Source organism: Schistocerca americana, chromosome 3, assembly GCF_021461395.2.
Source record: "Schistocerca americana isolate TAMUIC-IGC-003095 chromosome 3, iqSchAmer2.1, whole genome shotgun sequence".
Taxonomy (NCBI): domain Eukaryota; kingdom Metazoa; phylum Arthropoda; class Insecta; order Orthoptera; family Acrididae; genus Schistocerca; species Schistocerca americana.
In genome coordinates, this window is record NC_060121.1 from 591,542,918 (window position 1) to 591,550,417 (window position 7,500).

At 57.8% G+C, this 7,500-nt stretch overlaps 2 non-coding genes and 1 pseudogene across 2 annotated transcripts; all 3 read right to left on the reverse strand.

The window, feature by feature from the left end:
* LOC124608961 overlaps nt 1-2,476 on the reverse strand; it is a 5,091-nt pseudogene extending 2,615 nt beyond the window's left edge.
* Nucleotides 2,477-2,664: 188 nt separating this feature from the next.
* Nucleotides 2,665-2,819, reverse strand: LOC124608330. Its single transcript, XR_006979003.1, has one exon. It is a non-coding gene; the product is annotated as a 5.8S ribosomal RNA (ribosomal RNA).
* Nucleotides 2,820-3,170: 351 nt separating this feature from the next.
* Nucleotides 3,171-5,080, reverse strand: LOC124608799. Its single transcript, XR_006979365.1, has one exon. It is a non-coding gene; the product is annotated as a small subunit ribosomal RNA (ribosomal RNA).
* Between the last annotated feature and the right edge of the window lie 2,420 nt (nt 5,081-7,500).

Below are 7,500 nucleotides of genomic sequence, written 5' to 3' on the forward strand. Positions count from 1 at the left end.
TAAACGCCCGCACTTACCGGCACCCCTACGGCACTCACCTCGCCCAGGCCCGGCACGTTAGCGCTGACCCACTTCCCGACCAAGCCCGACACGCCCCGATCCTCAGAGCCAATCCTTATCCCGAAGTTACGGATCCAATTTGCCGACTTCCCTTACCTACATTATTCTATCGACTAGAGGCTCTTCACCTTGGAGACCTGCTGCGGATATGGGTACGAACCGGCGCGACACCTCCACGTGGCCCTCTCCCGGATTTTCAAGGTCCGAGGGGAAGATCGGGACACCGCCGCAACTGCGGTGCTCTTCGCGTTCCAAACCCTATCTCCCTGCTAGAGGATTCCAGGGAACTCGAACGCTCATGCAGAAAAGAAAACTCTTCCCCGATCTCCCGACGGCGTCTCCGGGTCCTTTTGGGTTACCCCGACGAGCATCTCTAAAAGAGGGGCCCGACTTGTATCGGTTCCGCTGCCGGGTTCCGGAATAGGAACCGGATTCCCTTTCGCCCAACGGGGGCCAGCACAACGTGCATCATGCTATGACGGCCCCCATCAACATCGGATTTCTCCTAGGGCTTAGGATCGACTGACTCGTGTGCAACGGCTGTTCACACGAAACCCTTCTCCGCGTCAGCCCTCCAGGGCCTCGCTGGAGTATTTGCTACTACCACCAAGATCTGCACCGACGGCGGCTCCAGGCAGGCTCACGCCCAGACCCTTCTGCGCCCACCGCCGCGACCCTCCTACTCGTCAGGGCTTCGCGGCCGGCCGCAAGGACCGGCCATGACTGCCAGACTGACGGCCGAGTATAGGCACGACGCTTCAGCGCCATCCATTTTCAGGGCTAGTTGCTTCGGCAGGTGAGTTGTTACACACTCCTTAGCGGATTCCGACTTCCATGGCCACCGTCCTGCTGTCTTAAGCAACCAACGCCTTTCATGGTTTCCCATGAGCGTCGATTCGGGCGCCTTAACTCGGCGTTTGGTTCATCCCACAGCGCCAGTTCTGCTTACCAAAAGTGGCCCACTTGGCACTCCGATCCGAGTCGTTTGCTCGCGGCTTCAGCATATCAAGCAAGCCGGAGATCTCACCCATTTAAAGTTTGAGAATAGGTTGAGGTCGTTTCGGCCCCAAGGCCTCTAATCATTCGCTTTACCGGATGAGACTCGTACGAGCACCAGCTATCCTGAGGGAAACTTCGGAGGGAACCAGCTACTAGATGGTTCGATTAGTCTTTCGCCCCTATACCCAGCTCCGACGATCGATTTGCACGTCAGAATCGCTACGGACCTCCATCAGGGTTTCCCCTGACTTCGTCCTGGCCAGGCATAGTTCACCATCTTTCGGGTCCCAACGTGTACGCTCTAGGTGCGCCTCACCTCGCAATGAGGACGAGACGCCCCGGGAGTGCGGAGGCCGCCGCCCCGTGAAGGGCGGGGAAGCCCCATCCTCCCTCGGCCCGCGCAAGGCGAGACCTTCACTTTCATTACGCCTTTAGGTTTCGTACAGCCCAATGACTCGCGCACATGTTAGACTCCTTGGTCCGTGTTTCAAGACGGGTCGTGAAATTGTCCAAAGCTGAAGCGCCGCTGACGGGAGCGATTATTCCGCCCGAGAGCATCCCGAGCCAACAGCGGCGCGGGTCCGGGGCCGGGCCAGGTAGGTCCGTCATCCGGGAAGAACCGCGCGCGCTTGCCGGGAGCCCGAGCGCCCAAAGGGGCGAATCGACTCCTCCAGATGTACCGCCGGGCAGCCAGCCAGGACACCGGGGCTCTGCCCAACAGACGCGAACCGAGGCCCGCGGAAGGACAGGCTGCGCACCCGGGCCGTAGGCCGGCACCCAGCGGGTCGCGACGTCCTACTAGGGGAGAAGTGCGGCCCACCGCACACCGGAACGGCCCCACCCCGCGGCGAGTGGAAAGGCAACCGGACACGACCCCGCCGCGGATTGCTCCGCGCGGGCGGCCGGCCCCATCTGCCGAGGGCGGAGGCCAGTGGCCGGATGGGCGTGAATCTCACCCGTTCGACCTCTCGGACTTCTCACGTTTACCCCAGAACGGTTTCACGTACTTTTGAACTCTCTCTTCAAAGTTCTTTTCAACTTTCCCTCACGGTACTCGTTCGCTATCGGTCTCGTGGTCATATTTAGTCTCAGATGGAGTTTACCACCCACTTGGAGCTGCACTCTCAAGCAACCCGACTCGAAGGAGAGGTCCCGCCGACGCTCGCACCGGCCGCTACGGGCCTGGCACCCTCTACGGGCCGTGGCCTCATTCAAGTTGGACTTGGGCTCGGCGCGAGGCGTCGGGGTAGTGGACCCTCCCAAACACCACATGCCACGACAGGCGGCAGCCTGCGGGGTTCGGTGCTGGACTCTTCCCTGTTCGCTCGCCGCTACTGGGGGAATCCTTGTTAGTTTCTTTTCCTCCGCTTAGTAATATGCTTAAATTCAGCGGGTAGTCTCGCCTGCTCTGAGGTCGTTGTACGAGGTGTCGCACGCCACACCGCCAGCCGGCTGTGCACGCTACCGAGTAAGTACCGGTATGCGAACCGCCAGGCGACGGGCGCGCATCGCACGTTTCAGGAGGCGCGGCCGGCCCCACAGGCGGCCGCGACGCTCCCAGGTCTGCGAAGCGGGGCAAACGCCGCGCGCTTCAGTATACATAGCCGACCCTCAGCCAGACGTGGCCCGGGAACGGAATCCATGGACCGCAATGTGCGTTCGAAACGTCGATGTTCATGTGTCCTGCAGTTCACATGTCGACGCGCAATTTGCTGCGTTCTTCATCGACCCACGAGCCGAGTGATCCACCGTCCTGGGTGATCTTTTCTTAGTTTCCACTGTCTCTTTCAAGACAGTTGCATAGGCGGGACGTAGGCGTGTGGCGGCCCCTGTTCAAGCGTTCTGTGTCCAACGGCCTCACGGCCGATGGGCGTCGTACGGCTCCACACCGGAGCGGACAGGCAGTCGGGCGAAAGTCATTCAAAACCGGCGCCCGGCGCCAGGTGCCGCAGGCCAGCCGCTCCAGCGCTTCAGCGCTCGTACCACACAACATTGGCGTTAGTTTTGAGAAGCACGCGTGGTTCCGCACGCGGCGCACGGCTACTGCGAGCCGTACAGGTAGCGTGTTGCGCGACACGACACGCACATCGAAAGACATGCAGTCTAGTCGGTAATGATCCTTCCGCAGGTTCACCTACGGAAACCTTGTTACGACTTTTACTTCCTCTAAATGATCAAGTTTGGTCATCTTTCCGGTAGCATCGGCAACGACAGAGTCAATGCCGCGTACCAGTCCGAAGACCTCACTAAATCATTCAATCGGTAGTAGCGACGGGCGGTGTGTACAAAGGGCAGGGACGTAATCAACGCGAGCTTATGACTCGCGCTTACTGGGAATTCCTCGTTCATGGGGAACAATTGCAAGCCCCAATCCCTAGCACGAAGGAGGTTCAGCGGGTTACCCCGACCTTTCGGCCTAGGAAGACACGCTGATTCCTTCAGTGTAGCGCGCGTGCGGCCCAGAACATCTAAGGGCATCACAGACCTGTTATTGCTCAATCTCGTGCGGCTAGAAGCCGCCTGTCCCTCTAAGAAGAAAAGTAATCGCTGACAGCACGAAGGATGTCACGCGACTAGTTAGCAGGCTAGAGTCTCGTTCGTTATCGGAATTAACCAGACAAATCGCTCCACCAACTAAGAACGGCCATGCACCACCACCCACCGAATCAAGAAAGAGCTATCAATCTGTCAATCCTTCCGGTGTCCGGGCCTGGTGAGGTTTCCCGTGTTGAGTCAAATTAAGCCGCAGGCTCCACTCCTGGTGGTGCCCTTCCGTCAATTCCTTTAAGTTTCAGCTTTGCAACCATACTTCCCCCGGAACCCAAAAGCTTTGGTTTCCCGGAGGCTGCCCGCCGAGTCATCGGAGGAACTGCGGCGGATCGCTGGCTGGCATCGTTTATGGTTAGAACTAGGGCGGTATCTGATCGCCTTCGAACCTCTAACTTTCGTTCTTGATTAATGAAAACATACTTGGCAAATGCTTTCGCTTCTGTTCGTCTTGCGACGATCCAAGAATTTCACCTCTAACGTCGCAATACGAATGCCCCCGCCTGTCCCTATTAATCATTACCTCGGGTTCCGAAAACCAACAAAATAGAACCGAGGTCCTATTCCATTATTCCATGCACACAGTATTCAGGCGGGCTTGCCTGCTTTAAGCACTCTAATTTGTTCAAAGTAAACGTGCCGGCCCACCGAGACACTCACTCAAGAGCACCCTGGTAGGATTGCAACGGGGTCCGCCTCGGGACGCACGAGCACGCACGAGGCGCGTCGCACGCCTTCAGCTCGCCCCACCGGCAGGACGTCCCACGATACATGCCAGTTAAACACCGACGGGCGGTGAACCAACAGCGTGGGACACAAATCCAACTACGAGCTTTTTAACCGCAACAACTTTAATATACGCTATTGGAGCTGGAATTACCGCGGCTGCTGGCACCAGACTTGCCCTCCAATAGATACTCGTTAAAGGATTTAAAGTGTACTCATTCCGATTACGGGGCCTCGGATGAGTCCCGTATCGTTATTTTTCGTCACTACCTCCCCGTGCCGGGAGTGGGTAATTTGCGCGCCTGCTGCCTTCCTTGGATGTGGTAGCCGTTTCTCAGGCTCCCTCTCCGGAATCGAACCCTGATTCCCCGTTACCCGTTACAACCATGGTAGGCGCAGAACCTACCATCGACAGTTGATAAGGCAGACATTTGAAAGATGCGTCGCCGGTACGAGGACCGTGCGATCAGCCCAAAGTTATTCAGAGTCACCAAGGCAAACGGACCGGACGAGCCGACCGATTGGTTTTGATCTAATAAAAGCGTCCCTTCCATCTCTGGTCGGGACTCTGTTTGCATGTATTAGCTCTAGAATTACCACAGTTATCCAAGTAACGTGGGTACGATCTAAGGAACCATAACTGATTTAATGAGCCATTCGCGGTTTCACCTTAATGCGGCTTGTACTGAGACATGCATGGCTTAATCTTTGAGACAAGCATATGACTACTGGCAGGATCAACCAGGGAGCTGCGTCAACTAGAGCTGAGCAGCCGGCCGCCCGGGAGTGTGTCCCGGGGGCCCGCGCGAACACGCAAGCGTCCGCTCAATTATTCTGCAAACAGGAGGAGGCTGAGCTCCCCTGCACAATACACCTCGAAACCCTCTCAGGTCCCGGCGGCGCGCAGCGCCGTCCTAAGTACTTGGTCGGGTTCGAGAGTGGCGCAATCGCCCGGAGTTTGGCGAGTAGACGCTTTAGGTGCGACCACCCGTGCTCCCAACTGAGCTTGCCGCTGCCGACAGAGGCCCGGGAGCGTGCTGTCGTGGCATTGCCGGCGGGAGACAACACGCGCCACCTACGGTGGCCGGCAGCTCCAACGCCAGCGCCACAGAAGGACAAAAGCCCCACTTGGGTGCCGAAGCGAACTCTCCCAGCACAGCGCACGCGCCAACACGTCCGCACAGCTGCGATACAATCCACCTGCGAGAACCGCAGAGGCGACCGAGCAGCAGACGGCGTCGCGGCGCCGAGCGCCGGGCGGCGGCGCATCCTCAGCGCACACAGTCCTCAATCGGACCAGCACACTGCAGATGTCCACCGCGCTTCGCACCGGGCCCGCGAGGACCTACTTTGGCCGCACGGCGCCGCGTGCAGGGTGCGCCGGCGCGCAGCTGCGCCGCCTGCCGCCTCCGTCGGCCGGCGCGCCTGCCACTGGCCGCCCCCACCAGCCGGCTGTAGCGCGTGCGCCCACGCACCGCGCGGCCAGCACGCCGGGAGGCCCCCCCTCACCGGCCGGGGACGGTCCCACCCAGCCACCGCCGCGTATCGCTTCACACCCACATGCCATTCACGTTCGTGGGCATGGTGGGTATCGCTGAAACAACCGGTTGGTAGCTCAACCGATCGTCGCCATCACTGATTCACCTCTAGCGAGAACAACCGCACCACAACGGTTTACCAGTTGTTCATTTGCGTAACGTCACCAGCAAACGTAGACGTCCATCGCCATTTGCAAATTCAACGATTGTTGCATGCCTGTGTCAGGTGTCACGACACACTATGTCTGCCCACATACACGCAACAACATGTGCACGCTTCGCGAACACGTGGAAGGTGGCCCCCGTACGTATGCGATGTCCATTGCGCGAACGACTGTCAACCGGCCTCTGTCGCATGTCGCAGATGTGGAACGCAGTGCACCATGCTATCACGGTGTGTGAGAGGAGACGACTACGTCTGACAACACGCGCCACTACATCAACAGACGGCTCATGCTGATCGCCATCCACGGCATACCATACTGCAATCCAGCTCTTATAGGGAGACGACACGTAGCTGAGTGCACAATATTTGGACCGTATGGTTCGCCGTTGTTGGCGCAGTCGTGGTACGGTCACACATGTACCACGATGTATCATTCAGTACATGAGGACCAATGTGCAGTACAGTGTGTGATTTGGACGTACAACATCAGCGGACAGTTGACACAAGCCGTACCACAACGTAGGCTGTGCTTCGCCATGCGAATGCCAATGAACAACTGCGAAGGGCATTGAGCATGTACGTCCTACTGCCATCCGCATTACAGTGTATAGCTGCAAGGTGTTTCACATGAAGCGATACTCTGGGGACCGGGCAGTGCGAGTAGCAAACTATATTGCGGGGGTTGCAGATAGGCAACACTACACTAATTTAACGCGTCGTATGACAATTACAGAGCAGGTTAAGGCCCAACGTGTGTTGGGTTAAGGCCCAACGTGTGTTGGGTTAAGGCCCAACGTGTGTTGGGTTAAGGCCCAACGTGTGTTGGGTTAAGGCCCAACGTGTGTTGGGTTAAGGCCCAACGTGTGTTGGGTTAAGGCCCAACGTGTGTTGGGTTAAGGCCCAACGTGTGTTGGGTTAAGGCCCAACGTGTGTTGGGTTAAGGCCCAACGTGTGTTGGGTTAAGGCCCAACGTGTGTTGGGTTAAGGCCCAACGTGTGTTGGGTTAAGGCCCAACGTGTGTTGGGTTAAGGCCCAACGTGTGTTGGGTTAAGGCCCAACGTGTGTTGGGTTAAGGCCCAACGTGTGTTGGGTTAAGGCCCAACGTGTGTTGGGTTAAGGCCCAACGTGTGTTGGGTTAAGGCCCAACGTGTGTTGGGTTGAGGCCCAACGTGTGTTGGGTTGAGGCGCAACATAGGTTAGGTTGAGGCGCAACATAGGTTAGGTTGAGGCGCAACATGGGTTAGGTTAAGGCGCAACATGGGTTAGGTTAAGGCGCAACATGGGTTAGGTTAAGGCGCAACATGGGTTAGGTTAAGGCGCAACATGGGTTAGGTTAAGGCGCAACATGGGTTAGGTTAAGGCGCAACATGGGTTAGGTTAAGGCGCAACATGGGTTAGGTTAAGGCGCAACATGGGTTAGGTTAAGGCGCAACATGGGTTAGGTTAAGGCGCAACATGGGTTAG